Source organism: Pteronotus mesoamericanus, unplaced genomic scaffold (assembly GCF_021234165.1).
Source record: "Pteronotus mesoamericanus isolate MK-2021 breed Mesoamerican mustached bat unplaced genomic scaffold, CSHL_Meso_final contig_100, whole genome shotgun sequence".
Lineage (NCBI taxonomy): Eukaryota > Metazoa > Chordata > Mammalia > Chiroptera > Mormoopidae > Pteronotus > Pteronotus mesoamericanus.
Genome location: NW_026554999.1, coordinates 16803793 through 16824211, shown reverse-complemented (window position 1 = coordinate 16824211; position 20419 = coordinate 16803793). Strand labels below are relative to the sequence as shown.

At 41.3% G+C, this 20419-nt stretch overlaps 2 pseudogenes; both read right to left on the bottom strand.

Annotated features, from left to right (window-relative positions):
• Window positions 1-316: 316 nt before the first annotated feature.
• LOC129074365 (monoglyceride lipase-like) lies at window positions 317-12492 on the bottom strand (annotated as a pseudogene).
• Window positions 12493-16277: 3785 nt separating this feature from the next.
• LOC129078904 (PDZ and LIM domain protein 5-like) lies at window positions 16278-18090 on the bottom strand (annotated as a pseudogene).
• Window positions 18091-20419: the final 2329 nt, after the last annotated feature.

The window sequence follows — 20419 nt, the reverse complement described above, 5'->3', positions numbered from 1 at the left end:
AGGCATTCTTGGGATGGCAAGAAAAAGAAAAGGGTGTGAAGTACACACCATAACCCAGGAAGCATTGGTAACTAAACTAAGAGAACTTCGTTAAGGAGTCACCCCACCCCGAAATAATATACATGTCTAAGGAGGCATTCAATGAATAGAAGTCCCATTCCCCAAGTAGTGTGTGTGTGTGTGTGTGTGTGTGTGTGTGTGATTTTTTTTTTTTGCAAGCCACATCTGAGAGGTCAGCTTCTTCCCTTCCTCTGCCCATTTTCCCAACTGTGGGATTGCCTAGTTGGACAGTGTGCTCAGGGTAGGGACCCTGTTCTCATTGCCCCGTCCTTTGAGAGACCCACATGTTTATTTCACGGAAGATGGAGTTGGTTACTTCAGGTAGCTTTGTGGAGAATGTGGTAGGCACATTCATAAATCTTGAGTGTCTTGTCCTGGCTCTTGGCAGACTCCATAAACAGGTAGGGCCCTTTGTTGTCACGCAGGCATTCAGCAGAGCCCTGGAGCAGCAGGAAGGGCAAGGTCAGTTTGGGGAAGGCCCACTCCACTCTCAAGACAGCATTGAGCAGCTGGATGCCAAAGCACACTTTTAGTCCTGCTCAGCAGATGAGGGGATCCATGTTATAAAGGTCAACCTCTGCCTTATTCTGAGAGAGCACGCTGGCATCGATTGGGCCCAGGGACATGTCTGGCAGGACAAGGTTGAGAACCTTCACTGCAAGGACCTTAAAAGTTTTTGTGGACTCAGGATTGTTCAGAACCAAAGGTGAAATGAGAACCATGTCGGAGAAGTAGCCTGGCTTCTCTGCAGCAGTGAGATGGTGATGGCACCTCCCATGGAGTGGCCCAGAAGGAAGTCTGAAGCCCTGGGTAGTCTTTCTGCATGATATCCACATGCTGTAACACATCCCTGATGAAAATGTGGAAGTCAGACACTACCATCCTCTCACCTTTGCTCTGTCCATACCCAACACGGTCATGGGTGAACAACAGCAGCTCCAGGCTCACCAGCATCTGAGCCAGCTCATCATAGCAGCCACAGTGCTCCCCAGCTCCATGGGACACCAAGACAAGGGCTCCTGGGCTCCAGCAAAGGTCGGGGAAGAGTGGGCTAGATACACCTGAGGAGAGACCGGGGACAGAGGCCTGGGGGAGAGAACTGAGAGAGCAGCCGGCAGGATCCTGGCTCTGTCCTGTCTCCCATACAGCAGCAGCCATCCCGCTCAGGCAGACCACTCCCCTGAGCTGCAGCTCTGAGAGGAAACAATAGCCCCATCCCCCATTCTCCAAGTATTGACATGCCAAGGGCTAGTGCGACTCTGGGAAACAACTCTGATGACAGGGTCTCTAGTTCCCCCACCACACCATCCCATTTTCACTTGTATGGCGCCTGGTATTTTCCACTTGACACCCCATTTATCAACTGTAAATGGGGTGTTAGGAGTATTAATGAGTGAGGCCTGTTGGTCTCTGCATATTGACCAAGTGACTGGTTCAGTGGTCCTGGCTTTGATTTTACAAAGCGGTACATTCAGGGGGTGGTTTTCTCTCCCACTCTCTCCCTCTTGAAACCTACAGCTCCTATTAGGGAGAGATTAGTCTGAGATTTCTCACTGTCAATGGCATACGCATACCACTTGAAAACTATGGGAAGGCACAAAGTGTCAGACAAAGTAGAGAAACAAGCAGGTAATGTTCTGACACATGGTATTTTCAGGGATAGATAACCAATGCCATTTTTCTTCTAAAGGCCCATCTGGAGGAGTCAGGTTCCCCCCATCCATTTGGCGTCATTACTAGAGAAACAGGTTCCAGATTCTACCAAGTGTGAAGCTTAAACGTGGGTGGATCAAGGATGTGACCCCAGTAAACATGTTGAACATCAGCGGCAAGGCCAAATCCCCCAAAACAAACAGGACAAGCATTAGTATAATTTTGGTGGAGTTAGAAGACACCACTGATAGGTAGACTAAAAATAGATTTTCAGGGGTGTCTCGGACCCCTACATCTTTCATAAGTCTTTCAGCCCTATGATTGAGATTTTTTAGGTCTCCCCAAGTCACTCCTTTTGGATCAGGTGGTGGGGGAGTCCCGGTTGCCAGTGTCTCCAGCTTCTGACGTTGTGCCTGCATCCTTCGCTGTCAATCAGTTATGACCATCTGGGATAGCTGATCGGTCAGGTCCTCCAGATGGCGGGTCCTTTCCAATTGGTTGAAGCACATCAGGTAAGGGAGCCAGTCTCCTATGGTATGGCTTTATCCTCTTGGCAGGCAGCCACAAAGGACCTGTGGGTACTAAAACAGAAGCATACCCTCTTCCCCACATTAACAATTCAACCGGCCCCTCCCATTTCCCTTCTCCTAAGGGATCTCTATATAATACTAAAGGATGGGGTCCCTTATTATCTTCCTTTTGGCGATTGAAATGTTTTTCAGTTGGTGCATTAAGAGAATTTTCACAGTTAAGAAAATTGTAAGTGTCCATGGCCAGCATTATCAAATTTTTAGGAGAGATTTCCTGGCTTCCCCTTTTTTGTTTGTTAAGTAAAATTTTAAAAGTATGGTGAGCGCATTCAACAATTGCTTGGCCTGTGGGATTATAAGGGGTACCTGTTTTATTCCCCACCTTTGTAGGAAATCCTGAGTGGATCAGGCCATATATCCCGGTCCACTTTCAGTTTTAATTTGCTGTGGGTAGCCTAAATGGCTAAAAGCCTCAAGCCATTGGGCTTTTACGCTCTTGGCCGATTCACCTCTAAGGGCAGAGGCATGTAATGCCCCAGAGAAGGTATCAATAGAGACATGAATAAATTTAAACTTCCCAAAAGAGGGGTAATGGGTGACATCAGTCTGCCAAATTGCTTGTGGTTCCAGGCCCCTAGGATTAATTCTAACAGAGGGCAATGCCTTATCTAAGGCCTGGCAATCTGGACATTGTTTGATAATTCATTTAGCCTAAGAATGAGGGAGTTTAAACTTGTGAAATGCATGACTATTTTGATGAAAAAATAGATGAGAGGCAACAGCTTTTTGAAAGGCATCTATTATACTCTCTAGAACTTCAGCTTGAGCATTGTCTTCAGGCATAGGACCAGGGAGACCTGTCTGGGAATGCATGTGAGTGACAAACAGAATATGTTCCCTTTTATCTAATAAAGTTTTCAAGGTTAAAAATAGGCTGAGCAGAGAAGGGTCAATAGACTCCTTAAGGAGAGCTTGATCTATATGAAGGAGAGTATATACAGTATAACCAGAGTCACAAACTAAATTCAAGGGGTCTTGAGGCCCTTGCTGGAGAGCCACAATGGCTCCTGAGAGCTCAGCTTCTTGGGTAGAAGCATGACCATGGGAAATATAATGCTTCCATTCTCATCTTCCTGTCAGACAGCTTTTTCTGTTTTTCCTGAACCATCAATAAAAACAGTCCAGGCTTTGGAGATAGGGTCTTACTAATTTTTTTCTTTCAGGCAAATATTAAGGATTTGGGGTGTTTTGTAATAATTTATCTGAGGGCAGACTAATTTCTATTTTGCCTGTAAAATCTGTGATAGCACATTGAAATTCTAGAGACTGACTGGATCACTGTTGTAAGTAAATTTGAGTAAGAGGGACATGAATAACAGCCAGATTATGGCCAAAAAGTTGTTGAGTCCTCTCGCATCCTTTAATAGTATGGAGGCATAAGGCTGTAATATAAGTAGTAATGGTACATTGAGGTTGATGGGAGAGAAACAGCCATTCTATCATGCCTAGCTGAGGTAGTAATTGACCAATTAACACCATGGGGGTGCCTAGAGTTGGAAAACAGAACAGCCTAACTGGGGATTCACGGTCTAGTCTCATGAGCTGCCTCTCACTGATATGTTGATTGACAAAGTCTAAATTTATCCTGGAGGGATGAAATTCTAGGAGAATTTAAATCAGAGTCACCTTTTAAGGTGCTGAATAAATGAGTAAGCTGGTAAGTAGTAATTCCTAGGCTAGGTTGAATCCAGTTAATAACGCCTAACAGTTGTTGGAGGTTAATAAGAGCTAGTGGTTCAGATGGACTGATTTGGAGAGTTTGAGGCCGAACTGTCTGGTGAAAAAGAATGTGCCCTAGGTACCTCCAAGGCTCAGATTGCTGGACCTTTTCATGGGCAATAATTAACCCGGCATGAGAGACTGCCTCCTTTAAGTAAACATAGGTTTTGGCTAGTGTTTCAGAGCATGGAACAGCAATTAAAGTGTTGTCCATAACAATGATATATTATTGAATTAGAAAACTTTTCTCGGATAGGTAGTAAAGTTTGATGAACAAAATGTTGGCAAATAGTCGGGCTATTTAACATGCTTTGAGGCAGAGCTTTCCATTGAAATCTCTGTAATGACTGAGAAGTGTTAAGAACTGGAACAGAGAAAGCAAATTGTTCCCTGTCCTTTTCAGCTAAAGGAAATGTAAAAAAGCAATCTTTAAAATCAATGACTAAGAGCAGCCATTCCTTAGGTAGGCAAGCTGGATTGGGAACTCCAGGTTGAAGAGCACCCATAGGCTGGAGTACCTCATTAATTTTTCTAAGATCATGTATAAGTCTCCATTTCCCTGATTTTTTAGGAGTATTCCATGGACTGCTAGAGGGCTCAATATGTCCTGCTTCTAATTGCTGTTGCACTAATTTGTGTTTTTTTTCCTAACTTCTCCCGTTTCAATGGCCACTGATCAGGTGTATCTGAAAGCCATGTGAGGGGTAGAGGAGCTATTTGAAGAGTGGCTAATTAGTGAAAAGGTAGAAGGGTGATTTTCATTCCCGATAATTTGGGCTGGGGTAAAAACAGTTTTAGGTACAGCAATCCAGTCACAAGGGGCTATTGGATAGTCATCAGTGATGGCAGAGATAAGCCCTCAAGTGCAGGGTGGCTGAAGCCCATTGTCTTTGATGCTCTTCTTTAAATCTTTCTATATTGTAAAAGGCAACAGCTCGTGGACAGGCTGTCCACATTGCTTAATGACAATGGGAAAAGCTGACAAAGTTTTCCAATCTCCTGCTTCTGCAGCTTCTCTAAGACACTGTTGTATCACAGTGGTTGTCTGAGTAAATGCCGGAGGAGAATCTGAGGGAGAAGGAGGCAGAGGTTGTAAATCGTCTCAAAGTGGGGCGGGAGGAGGGTTAAGAGAGGAGCTATCCTTCTCTGTTTGCAGTGGTGGGTCCCTGCAATTAGACTCAGTATTCATGCCTGCATCTGTCCTACGGGCCCCTTCCTCTAAGTCTGAGCTTTCCTGATTACAAGCATTTCTAGTGTGAACAGGGATGAGAGCTGTTCTAACTAGGCTCCAAGTTAATAAATTCCAATGTCCTATAGAGGTCCTGTTTTCCTGAAGCCATTTCAGTTTCTGCCCAACCTTTTCCCATACTTCTAAATCCAGAGAACCTTTCTTTAACTGGTAACCACAGACAGTATTTCTTTACTGTCTGCAATAAATTGGTTAAATTTTTCTCTTTAATAGGATATCCTGCAGCCTTAAGAAGCTGCTGGAGCAGGTGAGAGTACATCTGCTCCCTAGAGAGTCTCAAGCCCATTTTTGTGGCTGAGATGCTTTTGTTTTTGTTTTCACTATCGCCTTCTCTCGTCTCCACTCTGCCTTATCTAATATTTTAAGCCTTTTCTGATTAATTGCTAGGGAATGAGATAAGTGTGGTAGGTCAATGTGCGCTGCTTAGAAGAAGAGCTTCCAAGGGTTGAACCCCTTGGTTAACCCTAACTCTCTTACATGTCTCGGTTACTCCCCTGTCTAAAACAGCTAGGGGGGCTCAGAGTGCTGGGTGACCAATCCTTATATCACATGTCCCCAGACGAGCTGAAAGTTAATTACCATGATTGGAATTCCCTGTGAGGCCCCTGCACCGCTTAGGAATTGATCTCAGACACCCCTGCGAAGCCTGTACTCACGTAGGGACACCGGAGGAGAACCCGAGCCGGGGGAGGATGTGCCTCTCATCTTTGGAGCCCGGCCAGGACTAGAGCACTCATTCAAGTCCTGACTATTTAAATATTTAATTGCTGGAAACTTCCTAATTACATTTGAAAGCAGAGGGAGAGGAGAGAAAAGGTCAGAAAAAACCAGCCCTTTTTGCTCCAAGCTAGATTCTTGCTTTCTCGTCTCGAGAACTAAACCTGGGTGGGAAATGTGCCACAGGGATGGGACTGTGAATGCTTTTACAGTGTGCCTCTAGTTGCATGGACTTTTGCTTGCAGCTGGCAGGAAACCTAGTGTAGTGTTCTGTTCTGGTCCACATCCAGCTTATCCTTTCACCGGAGTCTTTATTGCACGGAGAGCCCTTGTGGCCTTCAAAAGTTCAATCCGTGCCCACAGAATGCAGCAAACTCTCAAGGGAGAGAAAGCAAGATCCTGTAAGGACTGTTTGAATTCAAATTGAACTGTCAGATGTTATCTGAGGTGGAGAAAAAGGGCAGAAAAAGTGAAAATGAATGGGCACAAGAGATGGCCCTGGAAGAAATCACCCTGCTCCTTTATCTTACACACACCCGCAGCATAACCAACATGTGGTGGTGCTGCTAGCTCCCTTACCAGGGATGAAAGTCATGCTGAAACTCCCGTCCAGTAGGTGTGTGGTCTACGACCACGGCTTGTAGCCTCTTAGACTGATCTGGGTCCCAAGGGTCCCTGTTTGGGTGCCAGATGAGGGAGACTCTGTCCTGCAGAGTCTCTCCGGTCACTGCGGATGAGGAAATGAACTGTACCAGACACAGTTTGCCTGTCAGGAGAGGGTGGCAATTGCCTCTAGTGGAAAACGCCCTGAGCCCTTCTCTTGAAGGGGCTCTTATAGAGAATGAAATGTACAGGAGTGTACAGCATGCATGCAAAGCCTATCAATCTACATCAAAAAGGCTATAGATAATAAGTTGAAGAAATACAGAGGTCTGTCTTAAATCAAGGTCTGTCAGACAAGTTGGCACCAGGTGCTCATTAAGGCACAGTTTTCAAGGCTCAGAAGTTATCTCCTTTTGGTGAAGTAAAACACCTGTTTTTTTTCCCTTATCAGGACAGTGCAAAGCAGAGCAAGCTTCGGTAATTATGTTGTATTTTTTAAGGCCAGATTTCCCAGGCAACCCTCAGTGTTAGTATCTGTCCATACACCTTCCAGCATTCCTGGCTTTCCAGTCCAGGCTTGCAGGCAGGGGGCCATTAAGGTATCTCGTGCAGGGCTACAATTTCCTATACCACACAAAGTGGTCCCCAACATATATCTGTGAAATATGTCATTGGTATTTTAGTAAGGATTGCGTTGAATGTACAAATTGCTTTGGGTAGCATGGACATTTTGATGATGCTAATTCTTCCAATCCATGAACATGATATATGATTCCATTTATTTATGTCTTCCTTAATTTCTTTCTTCAGTGTTACGTAGTTTTCTGAGGAGATGTCTTTTATTTCCTTGGTAAGGTTTATTCCTAGGTACCTTATTTTTCTTGTTGCTAAAGCAACTGGGTTCCCCCGCCCCCCCCCCGATTCCTGATTCTGGTATTTCGTTGTTGGTGTATAAAAATGCCTTGGATTTCTGAATTTTGACTTTGTATCCCATTGTTTTGCCAAATTCACTTACTAGGTTGAGTAGTTTTTTGGTGGAGTCTATAGGGTTTTCTGTGTACATTATCATATCATCTGCAAACAGTGACAAGTTTTACTTCTTCCTTTCCAGTTTGGATGCCTTCTGTTTCTTTTTCTTGTCTGATCATTGTGGCTAGGACTTCCAATACTGTGTTGAATAGAACTGATGAAAGGGGGCAACCTTGTCTTGTTCCTGATCTTAATGGGAAAGCTTTTAGTTTTTGCCCATTGAATATGATGTTGGCTGTAAGTTTCTTGTATACAGCCTTTATTATGTTGAGGGATGCTCCCTCTATTCCCACTTTGCTGAATATTTTTATCATAAATGGATGCTGTACCTTATCAAATGCTTTTTGTGCATCTATTGATATTATGTGATTTTTGCCTTTTCTTTTGTTTATGTGATGTATTACGTTTATTGATTTGTGAATACTGAACCATCCTTGCATCCCTGGGATGAATCCCACTTGATCATGGTGGATGATCTTTTTAATGTATTGCTGGATGTGGTTTGCCAATATTTTGTTGAGGATTTTATCATCTATGTTCATCAGCAATATTGGACTGTAGTTTTCTTTCTTTGTTGTGCCTTTATCTGATTTTTGGATCAGGATGATGCCGGCCTCATAAAAAGAGTTTGGGAGTCTTCCCTCTTCTTGGATTTTTTGGAATAGTTTGAGAAGGATAGGGGTTAGCTCTTCCTTAAATGTTTTGTAAAATTCTCCTGTGAAACCATCTGGTCCAGGGCTTTTGTGTGCCGGGAGTTTTTTGATTACTGCTTCAATTTCACCAGCTGTTCTGTTCAGTCTGTTCAGGCTTTCTGCTTCTTCATTCAGTTTTGGAAGATTATATTTTTCTAGGAATTTGTCTATTTCATCCAGGTTTTCAAGTTGTTTGGCTCATAGTTCATAGTAATTTCTTACAATCCTTTGTATTTCTGTAGTATCAGTTGTACTCTCTCCTTTTTCATTTATCATTTTATTTATTTGGATCCTCTCCCATTTTTTCTTGATGAGACTGCTTAAATGCCTTTCAATTTTGTTTATGTTCAAAGAACCAGCTCCTGAATTTATTGATTCTTTGAATTCTTCTTTTAGTCTCTGTCTAAAGAATATATGTCTATTTGTTTAATTCTGCTCTGATCTTGGTTAGTTATTTCCTTCTACTTGCTCTGGGCTTTGTTTGTTTTCGTTCCTCCAGTACTTGTAGATGTAGTGTTAGGTTGTTTATTTGAAATGTTTCTATCTGTGGTAGGCCTGTATCACAACGAACTTTCCTAATCAGAACTGCCTTTGCTGTGTCCCATGAGTTTTGGACTCCTGTGTGTTGATTTTCATTTGTTTCCAGAAACTTTTTGATTTTTTCTTTGAGCTCACTATTAACCCATTCATTTTTTAATAGCATGCTGTTCAGTCTCTATGAATTCGAGTGTTTTTGAGTTTATTTCCTGAGGTTGGTTTCTAGTTTCAGGCCTTTGTGGTCTGAGAAAATGTTAGTTATGATTTCAATTTTCTTGAATTTGTTGAGGCTTGTTTTTTGTCCTATCATGTGGTCTGTCTTTGAAAATGCTCCATGTGCATTTGAAAAGAATGTGTATTTTGCTTCTTTGGGATGTAAGGTTCTATATATGTCAGTTAAGTCCATTTGAGTTAATGCATCATTCAGCCCCACAATATCCTTGTTGATTATTTGTTTGGAAGATCTATCCATTTTTGACAGTGGGGTGTTAAAATCCCCTACTATCAGTGTGTTGCTGTCTATATCTTTCTTGAAATCGTCCAAGATTTTCCTTATATATTTGGGTGCTCCTATGTTGGGTGCTTGTGTGATTACAATGTTTATGTCTTCTTAATTGATTCTTCACTTGAGTATTGTGAAGTGCCTTTCACTGTCTCTTTTTTTTAAAGGTGTATTTTGTCTGATATAAGTATTGCTACCCCAGCTTTTTTTTTTCCCCTATACATTTGCTTGGAATATGTTTTTCCAACCTTTCACTTTCAGTCCGCGTAGATCTTTTTTTCTGAGGTGGGTGTCTTGTAGGCAGCATATGTGTGGGTCATGTTTTCTTATCCATTCAGCTACTCTATGTCTTTTGATGGGAGGATTTATTCCATTAACATTTAAGGTTATTATTGGTAAGTACTTATTCACTTTTCCCCGCTTTATACTTGTGTTCCTCACTCTCTCTCTCACTCTTTTTCTTCCTCTTTATAGCAGCCCCTTTAGCATATCTTGCAGTGCTCGTTTGGTGGAGGTGTACTCATTCAGCCTTCTTTTGTCCTGGGAAACTCCTTATTTCACCTTCCATTTTAACTGAGAGCCTTGCTGGGTAGAATAGTCTTGGTTGCAGGCCTTTGTTTTTCAATACTTGGGCTATTTCTTGCCATTCCCTTCTGGATTGAGTGTTTCTGCTGGGAAATCAGCTGCAAGCCTTATCGGAGCTCCCTTGTATGTTACTTCTTGTTTCTGCCTTGCTGCTTTTAAGAGTCTCTCTTTGTCTTTAAAACTTGGCATTTTAATTATGATGTGTCTTGGAGTAGGCCTCTTTGGGTTCATCCTGATTGGGTCCCTCTGTGCTTCCTGAACTTGCATGGGTTTTCCCCTCTCCAGGTTATAGAAGTTTTCTGTCATTTTTTGAAACGGAGTTTCTATCCCTTGATCTTTTTTGTCTCTTTCTGTTAGTCCTATGGTTCACATGTTGTTGCATTTCATGTTGTTTTGCAGTTCCCTTTAAGCTATCTTCATATTTTTTTAGTCTTTTTTTGTGCAGCTGCTCTACCTGGGTATTTCTTTTTACCTTGTTTTCCAGATCACTAGTTATATCCTCTGTTTCATCTGCTTGTTATTCATTCTAATGTGTTTTTATTTCAGAAATTGTATTCTTCATTTCTTCCTGCTTCTTGTTTATAGTTTCTATTTCCTTTTTCGTACTGTTGTAGTTCTCACTCAGTTCCTTGTAGTTGTCTAGGAATTTCTTGAGCATCCTTATAACCATCTTTTTGAATTCTATATTTGATAGTCTGCTTGCCTCCATTTCATTTAGCTCTTTTAGTGAAGAGTCAGCCTTCCATTCCTTTCGACTGCAGGCTCTTCCTTTGTGTCCCCATTTTAGGTGACTCTTTTTATTTGTTTCTGTGATTCTCGATGTTCTGCTTTGCCAGCTCTCTTTGTATGGTGAACTTCCGTTGTAGGACTTCTGCTGGACTCAGTGGTGTGGTCTATTTGATTTCCTTGTCTGGATGCTCTAGAGTGCCCTTTCTTCTGTTTGTGTGGGCTCTCTTGTTATACTTGGGTTTTACTTGTTCGTGGATCCTTTGTTGGTAGGTTGTCTCTTCCAGTGGGTTTAGTGGTATTCACAACTCCCACCTTATCTTGTATGTGATCAGGGGAAGGGCAAAGGCGAAATGGATTAAGACAACGGGAGAGTATTCTATGGTATTTAAAGTATGAACAAGTAGAGAACAGATAGGAGATCCTTTGGAGAAGTACAGCAATAACCATGATGATTCACCTAACTAGCCACTTTTTATAAAAGGTGAAAAAAAGATAAGACTTTTATTAGAGGGGAAAAAATGTGAGCTGACTCCCTTATGCAAGGTTATATGGTGAGATATAGTGAGAGTAAGGGATAGAAGCTTGGGGTAGTGTGCAAGAGAATAAAGTTAACCACAGCAGTAATGAAGCTCAGGAAGATAATGAAATGGACCAAGACCAGGGAAGGGTGCTGTGTGGGATTTGGACCAAAAATAATATGGCAAGAAATATATAATCTGAATAAAAAGAATAAAAAGTAAAAGACCAAGAGTAGTGTGTTATTGGAATATGATTGTGGTGACAAAAGAAAAGTTAAAATGCAATATGAAAGGGAGAACAAAGAAAACCAAACAATGAAATCAAACAAGCAAACCAAACAGGAAAACTAAATGGAAGGAAGGGAATATATATATTTATTTATTTTATTTATATATTTGTTTTATATATATAACAAAAAAATGCAAGTTCTGAAGGATAGGAAAGTGAAATTTGTCTCAGGTGTTGGTGTTAGCCTTCTGATCCCTCTTCGGATCAGTCTTTGGTCCTTTCACAGACCTAGGTCTTATTGTCTTATACTTGCAAGAAAAAAAAAGGAAGCCTCCTGCTGACTTTAAACCCGCCAAGTGGGTTCTTCTGGTATTCCTGGATGCTGTAGGCAGAGGGGTTCTGGACTCTGTTTTTTTTCTTTCATGTGTATCTGTGAGGATGGGGACTGGGTTTGGGCTACAGTATTCACAGGTGTCCACCCTTTACCTCAAGCCCTCAGAGTGCTGCGCAGCCCACAGTGTCCATGTGTGCCAGGCCAGGCCTTTAATCCACCTCGTTGTGCAACCCTTTGATTAGTCCGTGAGGTGCACCAAATGGGAGCAACTCACACCCCTCTTCCTCATGCTTTGCTGGCCTAGACGCTGTGTGCACACAAAGTCCCTTCAGGGCAGTTTAGTTCCCCTATTAAATTAAGTCTCTCTGGTGACTGCTACCTCTCTGAACCTCTGCTGCCCCTCTTTGATCAATCAGTGGGGCACCCTGATTTGGAGCAAATCACCCCCTCCTCCTCCCTCTTTGCTGGCCCAGCCACTGCACGAGTGGTTCTTGCACAGTGGCTGAGAGCCTTTTTTTGAGTGAATTCCACTTGGTTGCGGACGGGCATTCCTAACAAGCACCTGGCTTTTCACATAGCCCAAGTCTCTGACCAGACCCGGGACTCTCTGGCTCATGGTCAGTCACAGCCCAACTCTTCTTCCATCTTCAGGTGTCACCTGGTTCCCCAATTTCTCTGGTACTGTTCCAGCCAGTGACCACAGTCCCAGCCAGGGAAGACCGCTTGCTGTGTGTCTCCCATTGCATCTTTATCCCCCTAGAGACTTCAAGCACCCAGGTCTCTCCTGGCGTGGGTCTGTGACTTCCTTGCTCTGAGAGGGGAGGGAGCTGTCCAATTACAATCACTGATCCAGCTCTCCTCCAAAACTCCTGCAGCAGCCACGGTCCCAGTGGCACAGGGCCTGAGACCTTCCTGTCAGCCTACGAATTCTCCCTACCATTCGTTTTTAAATGTCCTCTGCAATCTTTGGCTCACAAACTTCATGTAAGCTGGGATTCCGTTGGCTCTTCACTTTGTTCTTCAGATGATCAGCTAGGTGTCCCAAATGGGTGCACCAGCAAGTGGGTTCAGCTCCCACCTACCTCGCCGCCATTTTATACCACCATTTTTTCTTTATACCTATGTTCCTCTTTATTTCTTTTTCTTCTTCTTCTTTTAAAGCAGGTTCTTTACTATTTCTTGCAACACTGGTTTGGTGGTAATGTACTACCTAGGTTTTTTTTTTGTTTGTGTATTGTTTTTTACATCACTGCAGCCATTTATTTATTATGTGGTCATTAAGGTATTACTATACTGATTGTACTTCTCATGTGTTTTTTTAATTAGAAAATACATCCAGAAGGAGGGAGGGGGCAAGGGAAAGTGGTGGGGGGTAGGCAGAGACAAATGTATTTGAAAAAATAAATTAAAATTAAATAAAAAAAAATAAAATACATCCAAAAGCAAAACAGCACAGGAATTAATACAAACTTAAAAATGTAAAGAAACAGAAAATAGAGACTAATAGAATAGATAAGGCAAATGATACATTGAGAATCCCAACCTAATACCTTAAAATATTTGGGGGATGCAGAGTGACAAACCAAAGCCACATCTGGGTAAAGGCCAGATTTGTGTATTTTCCCTTCCCTGTCTGAAAAGTCTCTCCTTTCAATAGGGATGACTACACTGCAAACATCACAAAAATGTTAATAACATACCACTGCTAGATCCACACTTGAACAGGGAGAGGAAGTAATTCCTTTCTATAAAAGTGATCCTAGTATAGTGCTCCTTGAAAATGGTATACCATAAATACATTTTTGTTGTTGATAATTTTTAAATATAATGCTGCACTAATATTTTGAAGATTTAAACCCTCATTTCTGTTTGTCTTAATACAGATCAAATGATTAGGTTTTAGTTTTAGACTCTAAATGAATCAAGAGGAAACATGTAAGCTACTATAAGCATAAGCACAGGGGATTACTTTTAGGATGCTACTTCAGTGGGCAACACTCTGTCCTTGTAAGTCCAGAGAAATGCTAAAGTCTGAACCTATTACTAACATTCTGAAACTTGAAAGTCCAAATAGGGGATGTTTTACAGTCACGTACTATGATTTCAAACTGTATTCTATCTGTATTCTACTAAGTACAGCATTCCAAAATATACATCTAGAGAGATTAAGAGTAAATGCTCTACAGTAAAGATGTAATAATTTTAAAAAGGCTACTGATATAGAACTTTTATAATCAGAAAAATAAATATTGAGGGAGCCCACCAGAAGAATAAAGTGCTCAGTTTGAGTTATTAAAAAAGATTAATGTTGGTGTATTAAATATGGCATTATTCACTGGAAAATACAGAGATTCTTCTGGGTTATAATCAATATTTATTTCATAGGATTAACTGTTTTACAGAGAAGAGCAAAACAAAGCACAATGACAATGATAAATTAGGAAGTAATGTTACCCTCTTAGGGATAAAATTTAGAGAAATACAACATTATGCTCTATGAATAATATGTAAAAAGAAAAGTCTAGTAGAATGATATATTAATGTAAGATAACTTTATTAGAAATCCAGGTCAAATATAATTCTTTGAAGGAAATACCCAAATGCCATTGACTTATCAAAAACTATCTTGGCATATAATCTATGAAAGCAAACCTAAATAACAAAAAAAATGTTCTACCACACTGAAAGAAAATCACCAACTAATTTTATGCTGTGTAAAGCAAAAGGCTGACATTAAGAGATGACAATGCATGTCAGCCAGTATGTCTTTTATAGGTTGTTTCAGCAGCAATGAGAAATAATACACAATTCAGTTCCAGCACTTAGAAAAAAAGAACAAAAACAAGACAATTTCCTGCCTCCCTACAAGATACAGGGCGAGGAGGTGGCTTGGGGTTGCTACTGGTGAAGCATTCAGTTTGCCACTTTGTGCCACCCTTCTCATTCCTTATCCCCAGTTAATTATTATCTGCATATAATTTAAATCTGCTAGATCATAAATTAACAGCTTTCAGGACAGATGTCTTGAAAAGTTCTTAGGGAGATTAAACAAATATGGTAGCCTAAAATTCTTCTTTATAAGAAGCATGTACACAATGGAAGTGAAGTCATTAGTAAGTGATTGGGAGAGGAAGGAGTTGGAGCTCAACCTCAAATTTAAGAGCATCTAGCTCCAAACAGATTTAAACTATAACTTAGTGGGATCATGAACTTTCATCCATTCTGAAAACAACGAGAAAAATTATCAAATGTTATAATTTCTTTTCTCATTGGGCAAATGTCAATAGGATGTATTACAATTTTACCACAGTTGTTTCTCTGCGTTCATGTTGTATCTATGTATTTTTCCCCCAAATGAAGAAACAAACAATGGGCCAGCCTGCATAATTAGGCATGTTCTCTTCCTCTACTACCAAACCTCTGTGCATGAAAGTTTTCCAGACTTCGTGATCACATCTGGAAGTGGTTTGTTTGTTAAAAGAGAACTATCAAAAGGAAAACACAATCTAGATTTTATCACATCCACAAACCAATTTTAAATTTTTCTAATGAAGAATTAAAAAATATTATTCTGCAAGGAGAGCTCTCAAATGTCCATCAGTCAGTAGGATAACTGTGAAACTAATTCACTGTCAAAAAGGGGAAATCTGGGGAGGAGAATATTTTGTATCTAGTACTCTAATTTACCATAATTCCCAACCATGTTCTTTCCTATTCATTCTCTTTAAAGAGAGAGAAAACAATCACAGTCCAAAGATGTTCAATTAGCTCTTTATCAGAGCATGAAGGAAGAGAGAAAAAAGGGAGTTTGACCACTGTAGGTGATAAAACATACTCAATGAGTAAAAATGGTCATATTTTAATAAAAGGTGAAAATTTGAGATTTATGGTGACTTTCAAAGGGTATAAAAAATATAGCATCTCTTATTGGCATGACACATTTTGACACAAAAATCTCATTGACCTTTCCTATTGGAATGATCAGCTGTAAAATTTTTAAAAATGCACACAGTTTTTAAAAATGGACACATAGTACTATTAATAAAATTCTCTGTTTAAACTCCTATTTAATGTTTTAAAGAAAAACACTAATTTTTAAAAAATATAAACTTTCACTTATTGATAAAGTACAAGGCATTTTCATTGCCTTTTACAGACTTACTCATAACTACCTATTAAGGAAAGAAAGCATAGTTATTTCAGCACAGAGGTTGGAATTTTTATTCTAAATTTAATTCTTCACTAATTTATTCTAAGATGAATTTAATAGTCAACCAGGAAATTGGTTTTTATAAAAGTTATTTTATGAGCATAACATACTGGGAAAAAGTAATAACAAATGTCAGACAGTCTCTTTATGTTATGAAGCCAAATATTTCTTCACAGATTTTTATTTTTAAATCTGGAATTTATCCCTTCAGGGCTACTATTATTTTTCAAATGTCCATATATATATTAAATCTAAATTTCAATTGGTAATTTTAATTCTCCTCTTTCTCTTCAACTTTCTTTTCTTCTGAAATGTTGACTTTCAAAAGTTCACAGAATGAGCATGTTTCTTACAAAGTGGCTTATCCTCCTTGGAGAAAAAGGTCTGACCTTCCAAACTTTCACAACATAACAAGCACACAAAGCAAGTGTTGTGCCAGGTGTAGCTCAATGCTTCCAGGAACATGTCACCAGCTTCTATGAGAAATTCACACCCATGGCATATAGTACCAAAGAGCGCATAGTAATCAGTCTCACAGTAAGGTTCACCATCCTCCAGGTGAAAAACATTATTACGAATGGGTTTTCCACAGGCCACACACACAAAACAGGAAACATGTCAAGTTTGTTTCAAAGCATTGATGACTTCTCCAAGAATCTTCCTTTGGAATCAACCACATTCAGGAGCAAAGAACTTCTCATAGCACAGCTCACAATAGAGGGCTCCCTTTTCCTCTACAAATCCAATGTAGGCCATTGTATTTTTGCAGTGAACACAGTTAAATTCTTCTGGGTGCCAAGATTTTCCCAGTGCCACTAGGAATGGTCCCCTGATAACCTGGTTACAGTGGGCGCACACTGGAGTGCGCTTCCCTGCTGCAATGTGCTCAGCTCTTTGCACTAAAATGTCCTGGTCACTCAGTTGGGGCTGCCCTGAAGCTGAGGTGGCCAGTGCTGCTTCTCCTGAGATTCTTCCAGTGGAAGGTGCTGTTTGGTTTGGCCATTGCCAGCTCGGTAACTTGATAATGCTGGTGGATCCTACAGGTTTGAAGGCAGCAGCAGTTGTGAGACTGGCCACCCCTGGTCTGGCAAAGGCTGGGCTTTCCGGCCTCTCAGGCATGCTCTGTGCTGAAGCTACTGGTGAAGCCAAGGCTGAGAAAGCTCCTGGGTATTGTTTGCCTTCTTTTTATAATCAGTTTTCAGTTTCAGATTCTTTCAAATGCTCAGTCCCAGTGATCTGGGCCAGGATTCGGAAAGAACGAAACTGAATTGTGCCAGTCCTTCGACGCCAGTCTTCAGTATCCTCAGTCAGTCTCTTCTTGCTGGCATCACTGCGAGTAGGTATGTGATAAAACTCTGTATTGCGCTCCACAATGTGTTTCCTCGGTGGGCGATTTTGCTGTTTACTGTCACCCTGGGATCCTCTTCTCTGTCCCTCTCGTAGCTCCTGAGCAGTGTTGGAACACATGCTGGTGACTGTGGGCTGCCGTGGGACATTAACTGCAGGTCTACCAGCGCTCAGTGCAGGTGAATGCTGGTCAGCACTAAGATTGGCATTAGCGTGCAGTCCAGGTGCAGCAAATAGGGGAGGAGTGACAACAGCCACAGGTGGAGGGGAAGCATGTGATGAAGTGGTTGCATGGGCTGGGGTGAAGGCAGACGATGGTGAGGGGATGGATGTGACTTTTGGTGAAGACACAGAACCAAAGGGTCATGGTGCCTTATTGCAGGCCAGGTTGGTTGTGGAAGTGACTTTGGACACAGCAGGAGATGTAATAGGCACAGATTCAACTACTTCTTTAGGTTTTCTGTTTTGAACAGGAACTGGTTCAGCCTTGGATGTAGCAGATGCTCTTTGCAGAGTCATATTCAAGGAGCCTGTAGAACCTTTAATCTTGTTCTGGACTTTAAGATGAGTCATTCCATGGGCACTTACTCCATCAATGCTGAGAAGCACATCGCCTATTCTCACATTTGGCTGGGATACTTTGCTACCATCTTTTAGACTAGAGATTGCGAAAGGCATGTTGAAATCCTTGCCACCTTGCAGCCGGAAACCCCAAGGAGGTGGGCCAACCAAGAACACACTGTAGTTGCTCATGATTCTAATGGATCAAAGTCCAATCCCAGAAAGTGAAACTTGGGTCCAGCGCAGCATTGCCTCTACCTCAGAGGAGCGCTGACAAGTGAAGTTGGTTGATTTTTTTAAAGTATATTTTATTGACTATGCTATTACAGTTGTCCCATTTTTTTTCTCCTCTTTATCCCCCTCCTCCCTGTACCCTCTCCTCCACCATTCCAAACCACCTCCCCCTTAGTTCCATGGGTTGTATGTATAAGTTCTTTGGCTTCTCCATTTCCTATACTATTCTTAACCTCCCCCTGTCTATTTTGTGCCTACCTATTATGCTTCTTATTCTCTGCACATTTTCCCACCATTCTGTCCCTCCCCGTCCCTGCTGATAACCCTCCGTATGATCTCCATTTCTGTGATTCTGTTCTTGTTCTAGTTGTTTGCTTAGTTTTTGTTTTTGTTTTTTAGGTTCAGTTGTTGATAGTTGTGAGTTTGTTGTCATTTTACTGTTCATATTTCTGATCTTCTTTTTCTTAGATACGTCCCTTTCACATTTCATATAATAAGGGCTGGGTGATGATGAACTCCTTTAACTTGACCTTATCTGGGAAGCACTTTACCTGCCCTTCCATTCTAAATGTTAGCTTTGCTGGGTAGAGTAATCTTGGATGTAGGTCCTTGCTTTTCATGACTTGGAATACTTCTTTCCAGCCCCTTCTTGCTTGCAAAGTTTCTTTTGAGAAATCAGCTGATGGTCTTATGGGAACTCCATTGTAGGTAACTCTCTTCTCTTGCTGCTTTAAGATTCTCTCCTTATCTTTAATCCTGGGTAACTTAATTATGATGTGCCTTGGTGTGGTCCTCCTTGGGTCCAATTTCTTTGGGACTCTCTGGGTTTCCTGGATTTCCTTTGCCAGATTGAGGAAGTTCTTGTTCATTATTTTTTCAAGTAAGTTTTCAATTTCTTGTTCTTCCTCTTCTTCTGGCACCACTATGATTCAGATGTTGGAGCATTTGAAGTTGTCCCAGGGGTTCCTAAACCTGCCTTCATTTTTTTTGAATTTTTGTTTCTTCATTCTGTTCCAGTTGGATGTTTATTTCTTCCTTTTTTACATATCATTGATTTGAGTCCCAGTTCCCTCCCATTTGCTGTTGGTTCCCTGTATATTTTCCTTTATTTCGCTTTGTGTAGACTTCATTTCATGACCAAGCTCAGTCATTTCTGTGAGCACCCTGATTACCAGTGTTTTGAACTCTGCATCAGATAGGTTGTCTATCTCCTTGCTGCTTAGTTCTTTTTCTGGAGTTTTGATCTATTCTTTCATTTGGGCCATATTTCTTTGTTTTGATGCACCTGCTATGTGTGGTAAGGCATGGAACCTTAGGTATTCACCAGGGCAGGGTAACCCTCTTTGCTGTGTTGTGGCACTGTCTGTGAGATAGGTGTCAGAGAGGGAACAATGCCACTTGCTCAGCTCTCATCCCACTTTCCATCACTTCCCTCACTTCCCACAAGTGGACTATGCCCTTTCAGATGCTGATTCACAGGTGGGTGGGTTTGCGTACATTTTAGGACTCTGTGGCCCTCTCCAATGGATTCTTGTGTGAGTTTGGGAGTTTCCCTCTCCAGCCATAACCACCACAGATTTTTTAACAGCCAGGGGTTTTGAATCTTTAGTTTCCTGAACTGAAACCCAGGATTTCATGGTCTTTCTAGTGCCTCCATTGTTCTTCCTTGCTTATCTGTGCGTGAATGTGGGATCACCCACGGGGTCTGCCACTTTGCCTTGCTGCACATCCTCTCTGCCTTGGCTCCCTATCCCCACCCCTCCTACCTGTCTGGATGAATATTTTTTAACTCCTTGGTTGTTGGACTTCCATGCAGTTAGATTTTCTGGCAGTACCAGTTGTTCTTTGTTTCTTAATTGGTTGTTATCCTGCTTTTGGTTGTGCGAGGAAGCCAAGTGTTTCTGCATATGCTTCCATCTTGGCCAGAATCTAGGACTGGTTTTTTGTTTGTTTGTTGTGGGGTTTTTTGGTTTTTTTTGTTTTTGTTTTTGTTTTTTCCTGGGGAGCTCTTTTATTTTGCCTTCAATTTTAAATGATAGCCTTATTAGATAGAGTAGTCTTGGTTGTAGACCCTTGCTTTTCATCACTTTGAATATTTCATGCCAATACCTTCTGGCCTGAACTGTTTCTGTTGAGAAATCAGCTGACAGCCTTATGGGAGCTCCCTTGTTGGTAACTAACTGATTCTTTCTTGCTGTTTTTAAGATTCTTTCTTTGTGTTTATCCTTTGCCATTTTAATTATGGTGTCTTGGTGTGAGTTTCTTTGGATTCATCTTGATGGGGAATCTGTATTTCCTGAACTTGTTGACTTTTTCCTTCA